We start from the raw sequence: 15,570 nt of genomic DNA, 5'->3' as shown, positions 1-15,570 counted from the left end.
GAATTAGAAGATAAAATTATGGGAAAAGAATAAGCCAAGAAAGAGAGATAAATTGATCCAAGAGCATGAAAGGAGAATTCGAGAACTGAGTGATGCAATAAAATGGAACAATATCTCTATCATAGGAATTCTAGAAGAAGAAAAGAGAGAGAAAGGGTATGATAGGGTACTTTAACAAATCATAGCTGAGAACTTTCCCAACCAGGGAAAGGAAACAGACATTGAAATCCAAGAGGCACAGAGAACTTTCATCAGACATAACTTGAATCAATCTTCTGCCTGACATATCATAGTGAAACTGGCAAAATACAAGGACAAAGAGAGAATTCTGAAAGCAGCTAGAGATAAATGGGCCTTAACATACAAAGGTAGGCACATAAGGGTAGTAGAAGACCTATATACTGAAACCTGGCAGACCAGAACGGAATGGCAGGAAATCTTCAATGTGATGATCAGGAAAAATATGCAGCCAAGAACCCTTTATCCAGCAAGTCTGCCATTGAGAATAGAATGAGAGATAAAGGTTTTCCCAAACAAACAAAGACTGAAGGAATTCATCACCACTAAACCAGCTCTACAAGAGATCCTAAGGGGAACTCTATAAGGGAAATGTTGCAAGGAACACAAGGTTCCAGATCATCACTACAAGCATGAAACCTACAGTTAACACAATGACTCTAAACACGTGTTTTCAATAATAACACTGAATGTAAATGGACTAAATTCTCCAATCAAAAGACATAGGGTATCAGAATGGATAAACACACGCACGCGCGTGCGCGCGCGCGCGCACACACACACACACACACACACACACACAAACAAGACTGATCTATTTGCTGTCTACCAGAGACTCTTTTAGACCGGAGAACACCTTTAGATTGAAAGTAAGGGGAGGGAAAAATATCTATTATGCCACTTTAAGTCAAAATAAAGCCTGAGTAGCCATGCTTATATCAGACACTCTAGATTTCAAAGTAAAGGCTGTGAAAAGAGATGAAGAATGGCATTATATACTAATTACAAGGTCTATCCATCAGAAAGAGCTAACAATTATAAATGTCTATGCACTGAATTCAGGATCACCCACATTTATAAAACAATTAATCACAAACATAAGCAACCTTATTGATAAGAATGTGTTCATTACAGGGGACTTTAATACTCTACTTACAGCAATGGATAGATTAACTAGAAAGAGAACCACTAAAGAAACAATGGCCCTGAACAACACACTGGACCAGATGGACTTGAAATATATATTTAAAACTCTTCATCCCAAAACACTGAGATTAACTTTCTTCTTGAGTGCACATGGTACATCCTCCATGATAGATCACAAACTGGGTCATAAAGCAGCCATCAATAAATATAAAAGAATTGAGATCATATCATACACACTTTAAGATCAGAATGTTATGAAACTTGAAATAAATCACAGGAAAAGTCTGAAAAACCTCCAAAAGTATGGAAGTTAAAGAACATCGTACTAAAGAACGAATGGGTCAACCAGGCAATAAGAGAAGAAATTTTAAAAATATATGGAAACAAATGAAAGTGAAAATACCACATACAGTGACTGTGGAAAAATGGTGGAGAAGTAGGAAACTCCGTACATTGCACTTGCCCCCGTATCTCACACGGAGAAGAACTGAAGCCATAGGAACCCTTACAGAATCCAGGAGTTTGGAAGGAAAAGGAGACAGAGTCCACTGAGACAACCTTCTAACGTGAGTGAGAACTGGGGAAGATAAAATCGGACCAGGACCAGAGACACAGAGGGATGGGGGCGATCCCGCTCTGTGGGGAGTGAGAGGGGAAAAAGGGAGGCTGAAACTGCTCAAGACATGGTCCCTGTCTCTGGGGAACAGAAAAACCCTGTCCAGGACACAGAGGTACCCGGTCTTCTGCTCTCCAGATGGCCTTAGGCAGGATGCACTCGTCCCAGGCTAATCCCGGAAAGACAACTCCTTGCGCTCCAACTCAACCTAGAGGGGCCGCACTACGAAAGCACCTTTGTGCTTCTGGCTCGGCTGGATGCCTAGAGGGGAGGTGAAGGGCTTAAAACTGGGAGACTTGCCCGTGAGTTCGTGTTTCGGGCGATGAGACGCAGAGGGACCTGGTTTCATGCTCTGCAGCTGACCCTAGGCAGGAGGCACTCGTCCCAGGCGACCCTCGGATTAAACTGCTCCTCGCTCACCACCGGACCTGGAGGAGACGGGAGCATCGGCTTCTGGCTCAATCCCCAGTGGGAAGGCAAGAGACTTGGAACTGCCCTGAGGGGATGTCGTGCAAGTTTGCATCTCTGGCAGTTTCAGTGGGGCGCAGCCGACTGGGATCTGGCAATGAGGCCTGGTCAGAGATACAGAGCACAACCCACCCTGGCTGCACCCTCCGGCACGAGGAGTTTACACACCCCCAAAAAAGTGATTTTCAGCGCTAGTTTCAAGAAGGGACTGGAGCGCTGGCAGTCTTCTCCCCACAGCCTCCAAGGCAGAACTCACGTGTGGCACATTGGATCAAACTACGGCCATCACTGCTAGGGAGCTGTCCTCCTCCTCTTATTTTTTTTTTTTTTAATAATCAGAGCACTGCCCTGATTAATTCTGGTCACTGGCTTGCTTAATCAGTCACATTTAATCCATTCTCTAGATGTAAATTCTACAGAAAAACATAAAATACCTAGGAATAAACCTAACCAAGGATACAAGAGATCTGTATGTTGAAAACTATAGAAAACTTATGAAGGAAATTGAAGAAAATACAAAGAAATGGAAAAACATTCCATGCCCATAGGTCTGAAGAATAAATATTTTTAAAATGTCATTACTACCCAAAGCAATCTACACATTCAATGCAATGCTAATCAAAATTGCACCAGCATTCTTCTCAAAACTAGAACAAACTATCCTAAAATATGTATGGAACCACAAAAGATCCCGAATAGCCAAAGTAATACTGAAAAATAAAACCAAAACGGGAAGTATCACCATCCCAGACTTTAGCCTCTACTCTAAAGCTGTCATCTTCAAGACAGTATGGTCTTGGCACAAAAACAGACACAGAGACCAATGGAATAGAACACTGAACTCAGATTTGGGCCCAAAAGTGTACAGCAAACTAATCTTTGACAAAGCAGGAAAGAGTATTCAATGGAAAAAAGACAGCCTCTTTAACACATGGTGCTGGGAGAACTGGACCACAAAATGCAGAAGAATGAAACCAGATGATTTTCTCACACCATACACAAAAGTAAACTCAAAATGGGTAAATGACCTGAATGTCAGACAGGAAACCATCAACTCCCTAGAAGAAAAATCAGGAAACGACCTCCTTGACCTCAACCACAGCAATTTCTTACTTGACACATCCCCAAAAACAAAAGAATCAAGAGCAAAAATAAACTATTGGGTTCTCATCAAGATTAAAAAGTTCTGCACGGCAAAGGAAACAACCCACAAAACTAATAGGCAACCAACGGAATGGGAAAAGATAGTTGCAAATGACATATCAGATAAAGGGTTAATATCCAGAATCTATAAGGAACTCACCAAACTACACGCCCGAAAAACAAACAACCCAGTGAAGAAATGGACAGAAGATATGAACAGACACTTCTCCAAAGAGGACATCCAGATGGCCAACAGACACATGAAACGATGCTCAGCATCCCTCCTCATCAGGGAAATACAAATCAAAACCACACTGAGATGCCACCTCATGCCGGTCAGATTGGCTAAAAATGAGCAAATCTGAGGACTCTAGTTGCTGGAGAGGATGTGGAGAAACAGGCACCCTCCTACACTGTTGGTGGGAATGTAAACAGGTGCAGCCCTTCTGGAAAACAGTGTGGAGGTTCCTCAAAAAATTAACAATGGAACTCCCCTATGACCCAGCAATAGCACTGCTAGGAATTTACCCAAGGGATACAGAAATGCTGATGCATAGGAGCACATGTACCCCAATGTTCATAGCAGCACTCTCCACAATAGCTAAAACATGGAAAGAGCCTAAGTGTCCATCAACAGATGAATGGATCAAGAAGATGTGGTTTATCTATACCATGGAATACTACATGGCAATGAGAAACAATGGAATCTGGCCATGTGTAGCAACATGGATGGACCTTGAGGGTGTTATGCTGAGCGAAATAAGTCAGGCAGAGAAGGACCAATACCAATGTTCGCACGTATAGGAGAATTAGAGGAGCTTAACGGAGGACCATGGGGGAGAATAAGGTAGGAAACAGTGGAAGAGAGAGAGGGAGAGTGGCAAACCTTGAGAGACTCTTGAATGCTGAGAACAAACTGAGGACTGATGTGTGTGGGGGGTGGAGGGGGGAGATGGGCAGGGAGGAGGGCACCTGTGGAGATAGCACTGGGTGTTGTATGGAAACCAACTTGACAATAAACTATCTGTAAAAAAAATACAACATACAAACCCTTTGAGATGCAGCAAAGACAGTCCTAAGAGGAAAATATGTTGCAATCCAGGGCTATCTCAAGAAACTAGAAAAATCTCCAATACAAAATATAACAGCACACCTAAATGAACTAGAAGCAGAACAACAAGACACAGTAAACCAAGAAGAAGAAGAGAAATAAAGATCAGGGCAGAAATAATATAGAATTTAAAAAATACTAGAACAGACTAATGAAACCAAGAGTTGTTTTTTTTGAAAAAATAAACAAAAAACTGGAGAAGACACTGGCTCCTCCAGAGAGAGGTCGCTTGCGCTGAGGTTCAGGAGTTCAGCTAAGAAGATGTCCGCTTTTACTCCAAGTAAAAAGAAGCAGCGTTCTTTGAGTTGTGACAACCTATTATCAGACATCCCATCAAAGAAATTAATTTTGGACTTTGATGAAAATATATTTCCATCACCTGGTCAAAATGAAGAAAAGGTACATTGCTCTCAGCAAGGCCATTTCATTTCAAGTTCACTCAAAACAACTGAAAAAAACCAGATTGGCATCTGCAAATCAACGTTCACCATTTAAATCTGCTGTGTCTACTGTATCCTTTCACAACAAAGATAAGTGGTACCTGAATCCATTAGAAAGAAAGCTGATAAAAGAGAGTAGATCCATTTGTCTAAAATCTAATAGTGAAGATAAATCTTTTCCCATTGTGACAGTCTGCTCCAGGAAGACCAACAAAAAACGAGAAAAGTGTTTAACTTCTAAATATCAACCGAAATCTAAACACATCAAGCCTGTATCAAAGAATTCTAAAAATTCCAAGCAAAATTGAGTGGCCTGTAAGCCAATTGTGGAAAAAGAGAATAATTACTACTCAGCTCAAAGTAATTTGAATGCTCCTCGGGTCTAACCAAAAAGTCAAACCACAAGTTACACTCCCGGGTGGAGCAGCATTTTTTGTTAGAAAAAAGTCCTGTCTTAGAAATTGTCTTCAGAAAACAAGCCATTACTGGAACTCACACAAAAGAATACATCAGAAGTGATTGAAGATTCTGATGTAGAGACTGTCCATAAAAGAAAAAGTTTTGAGACACAGCAAGCGGCAAAGTGCTTATCGCTGGAAAAAGAACCGAATGTTGAGATGCTTTGTGCAAGAAGTAAAAATGAAGAGAAATTAATAAAGGATTCATCAGGTGGAGTAGTTTCTTCAAGAGAATGTAAACTTAATGAAAATAAGTGTTTTCCTTCAGAGGATTGTCTCAGTGAAAACAAAGCAGTTTCTCCTGGTTCTGTTGTCTACCTGATCTTCAGTCTGTCTTCAGTCAATACAAAAAGATCTTTAATTGAAGAACAGTCTTCTGTGGGATCTATCATATCTGCTAACCTCTTGAAACAGATCAATACACAGAAAAGTACTAATACTAGAGATGCAAATAAAGAAATAAAAGACCAGCTCATCATTGATGCAGGTCAGAAACATTTTGGAGCCACCATGTGTAAGTCCTGTGGCATGATCTATACTGCATCCAGCCCTGAGGATGAAATGCAACACGTCCAGCATCACCACAGATTTCTAGACGGGATCAAATACACAGGCTGGAAAAAAGAACGTATAGTAGCACAGTTTTGGGATGGGAAAATTTTGTTGGTCCTGCCACATGATCCAAGTTATGCTATCAGAAAGGTAGGAGATGTCCAAGAACTTGTCGATAATGAATTGGGCTTCCACCAAGTTGTTCCGAGATGTCCAAACAAAACCAAGACTCTTCTCTTCGTATCTGATGAAAAGAGAGTAGTTGGGTGTTTAATTGCAGAGCCCATCAAACAGGCCTTCCATGTCCTGTCTGAACCGAGTCCAGAATCTCCAAGCTCTAAAGAAGGTCATCAGGCTTGGCAGTGTTCAGATGTACCACAGCCTGAAGTCTGCGGAATAAGTAGAATCTGGGTCTTCAGACTGAAACGAAGAAAGCGCATTGCAAGACGACTGGTAGATACTCTCAGGAATTGCTTCATGTTTGGCTGTTTTCTCAGGACTGACGAAATAGCATTTTCTGACCCAACACCAGATGGCAAGTTATTTGCAACCAAATACTGCAACACCCCTAATTTCCTTGTATATAATTTTAATAGTTAAATCCAGTCTCTACTATAGAACAGTTACTGTGTGGATGAATTCAGACAGCCCCATAGCCTATAATATGATCTACTTAACAGATACCAAAATAAAAATACTAAGACACACACATATACACGTAAACCTATATTTTATTTTTTATGAATCGAAATGTGAGGGATAAATTTCTTTAAAAGTATCTGGGGACTTAAAAAAAGGGAAAACCTTTGGGTAATATATACTGACTAGCACTGGAATCCTTAGTTGTGAAACTTTATGGCTAGAACTAGAAAATGACATGCCTCCTTCATAAAAACAAGGACAAATCAAGGTGGTTTGCACAGAAATGGGGCCACTCCTCTCTGATGAAGAAGAGAAGTGCACTTTTGCACAGGGATTACCTCGTGCCCAATCAGAAACATAAAATTTAAAAACAGGCAAATAATTTCCATGTCCAGTCTTTAAAGGTAAATCCCAGTTTCTGTACACAAAATTTTTACTTTATAGGTATTGACTGTAGCAACTGAGTTTGAAAATATTTAGAAAGTGCTTTGAATTTTTAATTGTAATAGGACTTTGCCATCTTTATGGTAAAGAATGGGTAAGGTTCCATATCCTTTGATGTAGAACAGAATTCTGTAGCTTAATGTTTTAATCTTTTTGAAAATCATATTAAGTCATACCTGTCATTAGATTCAATTAACCAAAGTAATTGCACTATTGTCATTTCATTAATTTCAGTGTGAAAATGCTAATTGTACTAATCCTTAGTACACTTTTACTGTGGATTGATGTCATTAACAAAATGGATACCTATTTCATTTAGATAATTCATATAGTTACATTTTTAATATTTTTACATGTTTAAAATACATCTTGTTCTGAGATATCTGGTAAAGGTGGTACAAAATGAATAGTAATATAACTATTACTGTTATACAGTAATGTAACTAAAGTTAGTAAATAAATATACCTAGGCCAGAGAAATCATGATGACATATGTAAATACACCTCCATATGCACACATTTTTCTAGTATAATTCTTGGATACTTTCTTTGAAGAGCAAAAAATTATTCATATCGTTTTGATTCTAAAAATCTTTAACTGCTGCCTGGTGGTAAGGCTCTAAGGAGCTAGTTTTCCAGATTATAAGTCTGTAGAATCTATTCACTTGCATTATTTTATTTACCTGTAAGTTAACATGTTTTCAAATTTTTAAAGCCTGGATTCCAGAAAGAATGTGGAAGTGTTAAGATGTGTGTAATTTTGCAAACATTTTAATGCTGTTTTCTGCACTGCTGTTTTTGTTTTAAATATTTTATTTAAAAAATTTTATGAACATTATTTTACTTGCTCAGTGCTTTTGTGATGAATCAATTAAAATTCTTCTCCAAAAAAAAAAAAAGGAAAAAATAAACAAAATGGGTAAACCTCTAGCCAGGCTTCTCAAAAAGAAAAGAGACAGCCCCAAATAGATAAAGTCACGAATGAAAAAGGATTTATTATAGACAATCCCTCAGAAATATAACCAATTATCAAGGAATTTGTTTGAAAATTATATGCCAACAAACTGGACAACCAAGAAGAAATGGACAAATTCCTAAACACACACACTACCAAAACTCAAACTGGAAGAAATAGAAAATTTTATCAGACCCATAACTCGTGAAGGAATTGAATCAGTTATCAAAAATCTCCCAACAAATAAGAGTCCTGGGACATATGGCTTCCTGGGGAATCTACCAGACATTTAAAACAGAGTTAATACCTATCCCTCTCAAGGTGTTCTAAAAAATATAAATGGAAGGAAAGTTCTGGACTCATCTATGAAGCCAGCATCACTTTGATTCCAAACCAGACAGAGACCCAGAAAAAGAGAGAGAGAGAGAGAGAGAGAGAGAGAGAATTACAGGCCAACATCCCTGATGAATAAGGATGCAAAAATTCTTGACAACATACTAGCAAATAGAATTCAACAGCACATAAAAAGAATTATTCACCATGATCACTTGGGATTTATTCCTGAATTGCTGGGTTGGTTCAATATTCACAAATCAATCAACGTGATACATCACATTAATAAAAGAAAAGATATCCATATGATCCTGTCAATAGATGCAGAAAAAGAATTGACAAAATGTTTTCTTAATAAAAAACCCTAAATAAATTCAGGATCGAAGGAACATACTTAAATATCATGAAAGCCATTTATTAAAAGCCCACAGCTCATTTCATCCTCAATGGGGAAAATCTGAAAGCTTTCCCCCTGAGACCAGCAACACAATAGGGATGTCTACTCTCACCACTGTTGTTTAACATAGTGCTGGATGTCCTAGCATCAGCAATCAGACAATAAAATGAAATAAAAGGCATCAGAATTAGCAAACATGAAGTCAAACTTTTCGCAGGTGACATGATACTCTACATCGAAAACCTGACAGACTCAACCAAAAGTCTGCTAGAATTGATCCATGAATTCAGCAAAGTCGCATGGTACAAAATCAATGTACAGAAATTGGTTGCATTTTTATACACCAATAATGAAGCAACAGAAAGAGAAATAAAGAAACTGATACTATTCTCAGTTGTGCCAATAACCATAAAGTACCTAGGAATAAACCTAACCAAAAATGTAGAATATCTGTATGCTGAAAACTAAAAAACACTTATGAAGGAAATTGAACACACACACACACACACACACACACATCTCTCTATCTCTATCTCTATTTATATGTCTATGTCTATCTCTATATATCATTTATATATCTTTCTTAAATTAGGTTATTGTTGATAGTACTGCTATAAACATTGGGGGTACATGTGACCTTTTGAATCAGCATATTTGTAGCCTTTGGATAAATACCTAGTAGTGTAATTGTTGGGTCATCATTTTTAATTTTTTTTTGAGGAAGTGCCATACTGAGTTACAGAGTTGATGCACCAGTTTGGATTCCCATCAACAGTGCAACGGGTTCCCCTTTCTCTGCATCTACACCAACACCTGTTGTTTCCTGAGTTGTTAACTTTAGCCATTAGGACAGGTGTAAGGTTGTATCTCATTGTGGTTTTGATTTTCTATTTCCCTGATGGTAGGTGTGTTTTAAAATCAGACCAAGGAGAGCAGGGAGTGCTGCAAGCCAGGCACCAGCCCCATAGAGCTCAGCAGAAAGGAGGGAATGAGCCAGGAAGAGAGTGCAGCAAGAGCAGGAGAAGAGCCAGGGTAGGGACGCAAGGAAGGAAGGAAGGAAGGAAGGAAGGGAGGGAGGGAGGAAGGAAGGAAGGAGGGAAGGAGGGAGGGAGGGAGAGAAAGAGAGAGAGAGAAAGAAAGAAAACGAAAGAAAGAAAGAAAGAAAGAAAGAAAGAAAGAAAGAAAGAAAGAAAGAAAGAAAGAAAGAAAGAAAGAAGGAAAAAGAAAAGGAGCACTGGAGGGGGAAAAGCCAGTGATTAAGCAAGGATGCACATGAAAACTGATAAGTGTGTTAATGGCATTGTGATTATTTAGGAGAATACTCTTATTCATGGGAGACAGCAGCTGAAGAATTTAGAGCACTTACATTTTAATCCTTGGATGACCATTGAACAGATACTTGAAAGCTGCCTGTAAACTTCAGATCTTAGAAGAACCATAGGACTTGTCCTTTGTGTGGGGAAGAGATAGCCCATGTTCTATGGAAATGAACAAGGAGCGACAACTTCATGCAGATACTGGATCTGGTTTTGAAGAAGTGGAATTGAGCTGAGAAGATTATCTAGAAGAAATAGGGTCCACTGCAGTTCCATTAGGATCTTTTAACCATGTGGACACACATTTGTAAAATGGGTTTGCTCCTGAGATAAAACTGGTGGTGGCTGTGAAAACAGACCTTGAAACCAACTGGGATGGTCACCACCATCATTAACACCTGTGAGCATTTTCTCCTTCTCCCCTGCAATGGCTGTGGTGATGGCCAGAGGTCAGACTTCTGGTGTGGCATCAAGAACGCTGACCTCCACCTGGCGGGATGGTGTGAGCAGAGTAAGAAGCAGGGGCTTGAAGCTTCAGGAGGCATCAGAGATAAAGTATCTGACTGGGATGAGTTTCTGTGTCAGACTCTGAGGGGAGGGTGCAATCCTCCTGGTGCACTCCTAGAAGGCCTCCATAATGGAATGAATCCTTTGGATCTCATTGCTCCTGGATCTAGGCTAGAATGTCAAACTTTCCAAGACTCACTGAGCACTTGGATTGTTGCTGTAGTATAAAACATTCAGGGAAGAGGAAAGCTGCATTAGAAAGAACTTGAAAGTTCTGAGAATTTTGAGCATTGGTTTTATTACTTGGAACCATTTCTTCATCACGTTGGTTTGGCTTCTCAATAAGGATATGAGCTTCAGCCCCCATTAGCCATCTGACATCTGAAAAATGAAGCTGAGTGGCAAGAGATTTTGCCAAAGTGAAAGAGGAGGAGGAAGAGCCATTGCTATCATACTTATTGAAAGACAAGTGATTAGCATTCCTTCGTTCTCTGTAAATATTAAATTGGAAGTTGTGGACACCTGGTCACCTTGTGGGATCTCTCCTACTACAGTTGTAAAACTTTCTGATGAGAAGTGCTTCTTGGTGGAAATGGATGATTTGAAGCCAGAAATTTATTCAAGGCGATATTTTATATGTTATCCTCACAGTTCTTGTATTGTCCTCATGCAGTGGAGTCTGAAAAATGCTTTACACATCAGACCCCCCTCCTGGATATCCTGGCCAGGAATTTGGGTCAAATATCTCAAACAGCGTGGTGCTTAAACTGCTCCCCATAGGTGCCTTTCTCCATCAATTTCTGAGCATGAATTTAAGGAGAATATAAAGCTTGAGAAAATGAACACTCTAGTCCCTGAAGAAGTGTGTGTTACCAACATTACTGCAGTGAGAGGTTCCTATCTGTGGCTCCAGCTGGAGGGTTCCAACAAGCCAATACTTGAATGTATTATGAGTGTAGACTCCATGGATATATTTCCTTTGGGCTAGTGTGAAACCAATGGCCATCCCCTCAGTGCCCCTCACAGAACACAAGTACACAAATAGAGGAATGTGTTCTGGTTCAACCAGAAAAACAAATACCATCCTCCAGCACTGTTCATGAGGGCCTGAAGAATTAAGAGCAGAACTCCCCACATGATTAATATAAAATATTGGTGTCCAAAGATATATTTCAACCACCGTTGCTTCCCAGGGTCATATTTTAACTAATAATCCCTGAGCTACCTCAATGTGTCGGACATGGAAACTATATTCTGGTCCTCAGACAGGTCCTCACTTTACTTATCAATGCAGCCTATAAACCCAGTCTTGTCCTTCAGGAATTTCAGCTGAATAATGATTCTGTGTAACATGATGTAGGGAGATCCTAAAAGTCAAATACAAAGGAAAGAGTTACTGAGCTACTGTTGAGGTAGTGAAGACAGTGGGTTTGGTGACAGAGTTCTGCTGGCAAACCTACATCAAACTGGAGTGATGTCCTAATCTCTCTGGCCCATGGATTGTTCTTATCAAGTATTCTGAGAACTGCACTTTGCTTACAAAGACCAATATACACACTGTATGGGAAGAAGAAAAAAATGAAAGAAGTGGGAGGCCACCTGGTGAGCATAGTAAGTTAGTATGTACCCTGTAAAAAGCCAGTAAGGGGAGGAAGAGGCAGAAAAAATGTTTTTATCCATAGAAGAAACACTCCTCTGTATCTGTTGATAACATCTCAGGGGGCTAACCCCAAGGAAGGGGGGGTGAAAGATGAGGATGACTCAGACGAAAAGAATGAAGATTCCCTAAGTGAGGGCAATATATCTAGGCAACAGGATAATCTATAGGAAGAGTCAGAAATATGAGGAAAAAAGTCATTCTCCTCCTCTCCCACTTAAAATGAGATATAGACATTGGGGCATCCATACAGACAATGGAGTAAAAGAGCTTCACACTTTTTCATTTTCTGATGATGAGAATAAACCTCCTTCACCAAAGGAAATAAGGATTGAAATTGGTGATAGGCTTCATTTGGACAGTAACCCCCTGAAGTGGCATCTGACAGATGTTGTTGAGTTTATCAGATACAACGATTGTTCTCCATTAGCAAGAACATTTCTAGACCAGGAAATTGATGGGAAGTCCCTGTTGCTCCTTCCCCTTGCAAGAGTGTGCAGGCTTAAAATTTGGCCCTGACATAAAACTATGCCATCACATAGAAAAGGTCAGGTTTGATTTTCATGAACAGTTTGCGAACTGAGAAGAACAACTGAAGTGAGATGTGTCTTTGAAGCACAAATGTAGCAAATCCTCCACCCAACTCTCCAGGTGAAGCTGAAACAGTCCTGAGGCCTTGGCACTGCAGGGTTGGCTCAGTCTCTTTTCTTTTTTTAAAAATTTTTTTGAAGTTTTATTTATTTCTAGGAGAGAGAGAGAGAGAGAGAGAGAGACAGAGTGAGCAGGGGAGGGTCAGAGAGAGAGGGAGTCACAGACTGAAACAGGCTCCAGGCTCTGAGCTGGCAGTCAGCACAAAGCCCGATGCGGGGCTCGAACCCACGAACCGCGAGATCATGACCCAAGCGAAAGTCGGACGCTCAACCGACTAAGCCACCCAGGCGCCCCTGGCTCAGTCTCTTTTCACTTTCAGGGAAAGAGGGCCACACTGAGGAAGAAAACACTAGATGGAAGTGGCTCTCCTGCCAGGGGAAATGTGGGAATTTCTTGGTCAGAAGGTTACAATTTTAAAGAAGATAAAGGTTGTTGAGAAAAGATTCATGTAAGAGAATAAACATTTCCAGAAGTATAGCCTGAAAATGAAGAAAAATGTAGGCTGTTGGAAAACACCTTTATGGTTGTTTTCCTTTCGTTTGATTTCTTCCCATTGTAGACTGAACCTTGTTCTCTGCTTTCTCTCACTTGGAAAGACGCAACTGAACGTTAACTACGTACTGATTTGGGACTATGCTTAAGGCACATCAGTACTTCATTGTCATTGTGTTTTTAAGCTTTCAAAGTTAAAACAGTTCATTTTGGGGATGATTATGTGACTCTATGGTTTTGAATGTACAGTCACACTTTGTTCAATTTTAAAATATATTCATAATGAGAAAAAATAAAATCAGAGCCAAGTAGGGAAGCTAGAACATTATAGAATTCTCCATGTATTAACTAACAATAAACTGTGGCATTTATTATGGAATAGTCACAGAGAAAATGATTTAATCTATATGAGGGGCCTGGAAGCAAACAGTAAGACTGAATAAGCTAGAACAGGAGAACTAGTAACAGATAGAAATTGTTGCAGTATAAATCTGAACACCCATAGCCATTGAGGCTCTGGTCATCTCGTGTCTCCTTAATAGAAGTTTTAGGACAGTGACTGGCTCACAGGGGTATTTACTGTCATGTGGCTTCTGGTAGCATGTCCTTCTGGCTCTTGGTGCATATGCCTTTTTACTCTATTGTAGTGGATCCCACTTACAACTCCGTTTAATTTAATTTTATTTTAAAGTTTTTATTTTAATTCCAGTTAGCTAACACACAGTATTATATTAGTTTCAGGTGTACAATACAGTGATTCAACACTTCTACACATCACTCAGTGCTCATCATGACAAGCACACTTCTTAATTCCCATCACCAATTTCACCCATTCCCCCAACCACCTCCTCTCAAACCACGAGTTTGTTCTCTATAGAGTCCATTTCTAGGTCTCTCTCTCTCCTCTCTCTCTTTGTTGCTTGTTTGTTTTGTTTCTTAAATTGCACATATGATTAAAATCATGAGTAAAATGATATGCTATTTGTCTTTCTCTGACTGACTTAGTTCACTTAGCATTATACTCACTAGCTCCCTCCATGTCAAATGGAGGTTACAGTCTTCCTGAAGACATCAGTCTGCAATGTCAAGATTAAAGTATTTTTTATGGCTAAATTATATATATATATATATAATTATATATAGGGTCTTGTCCATATAGGGGGATGGTTATTGTCTTGGAGTGACCCACTTTTCCAAATTTTGAGGTATGCCCAGTCCCCAGAAATATATGGGTAAAATTTAGTTTTAGTGGGTGGGGCGAGGCAAAGTTTTCCACGCTCGTTGATTACATCCACCACCTGCCAGAGCTAATTATATCCTTAAGGCTAGAGAAACCTCCAGGTCTGGGGTGAGGAGGAGTCAAGATCTTTTGGAAAGGGCTTCCCACTAGTCATTTTTAATATTCTGAGCTTTAGTTTGTGCTTTGAGGCAGCTCTCCTTCTGGTGAGAACCATTTGTAGTAACTTTAACCAATTTTTCTCTGTTTCCTGGCACAGTTTTACCAGGGTCTTTTTCAGGGTTCTGTTAGCCTGTCCTGTCCTCTTGTAAGACTTAGGTCTCCAGAAAGATTCTAACCTCAATTTGACATTTAAGACTTTTGTTGCCTCAGAAATGATTTTTTAAAAATTTTATGTATTTATGTTTTTAACTATAGTATATTTAACATACAGTGTTATATTCGTTTCATATGTAGAATATACTGATTTAATAATTCTATACGTTATTCGGTACTCTAGAAAGTATAATACTAAATGAAATAAAAAAGAAAAAGAAAAAATACCCTACGATTTTACTCATATATGAAATTTAAGAAACAAAACCAAAATTTTAAAAAGACCAAAAAGCAAACAATTTTTGATATAAAATTTGATTCAAGGTCAGTTGCCAAGGTCGATCCAAATTGAGGAGGATGATGATGATGATGATGATTTATTTTATTAGGGCTTTTTTTACTTTATTAGCTCTTTCTCTTCTTGGGAAAGGATCAGGCCATACAGTGAGTGTTTCTACAAACACAAAAAGCACTGGCATTACAGTAAAGTCTGTTCACCAATCATTCCCTGGCATTATCCCCCATATCAGTATTGCTGTAGTTAGAGGGAGTACCAAAGGTCTGGATTGCACTTTATTTATCTGGCATTAGGCACATTGGTTGGTTATTTTCTCAATAAGTTCCTTCGTTCCTGGGGTGCTCAAAATATTTATTAACCACAGGTATAGAGCT

The 15,570-nt window shown here is 39.3% G+C and overlaps 2 pseudogenes; both read left to right on the top strand.

The window, feature by feature from the left end:
- The first annotated feature begins 4,763 nt into the window (after nucleotides 1–4,763).
- On the top strand, nucleotides 4,764–6,552 carry LOC144230096 (N-acetyltransferase ESCO2 pseudogene; annotated as a pseudogene).
- A 3,657-nt stretch (nucleotides 6,553–10,209) lies between these two features.
- On the top strand, nucleotides 10,210–12,786 carry LOC144230095 (scm-like with four MBT domains protein 1 pseudogene; annotated as a pseudogene).
- The last annotated feature ends 2,784 nt before the right edge of the window (nucleotides 12,787–15,570 follow it).

Source organism: Crocuta crocuta, unplaced genomic scaffold, assembly GCF_008692635.1.
Source record: "Crocuta crocuta isolate KB4526 unplaced genomic scaffold, BGI_CrCroc_1.0 scaffold538, whole genome shotgun sequence".
Lineage (NCBI taxonomy): Eukaryota > Metazoa > Chordata > Mammalia > Carnivora > Hyaenidae > Crocuta > Crocuta crocuta.
The sequence above is the reverse complement of the archived record's forward strand: the minus strand, read 5'-3'. Positions and strand labels throughout refer to the sequence as shown.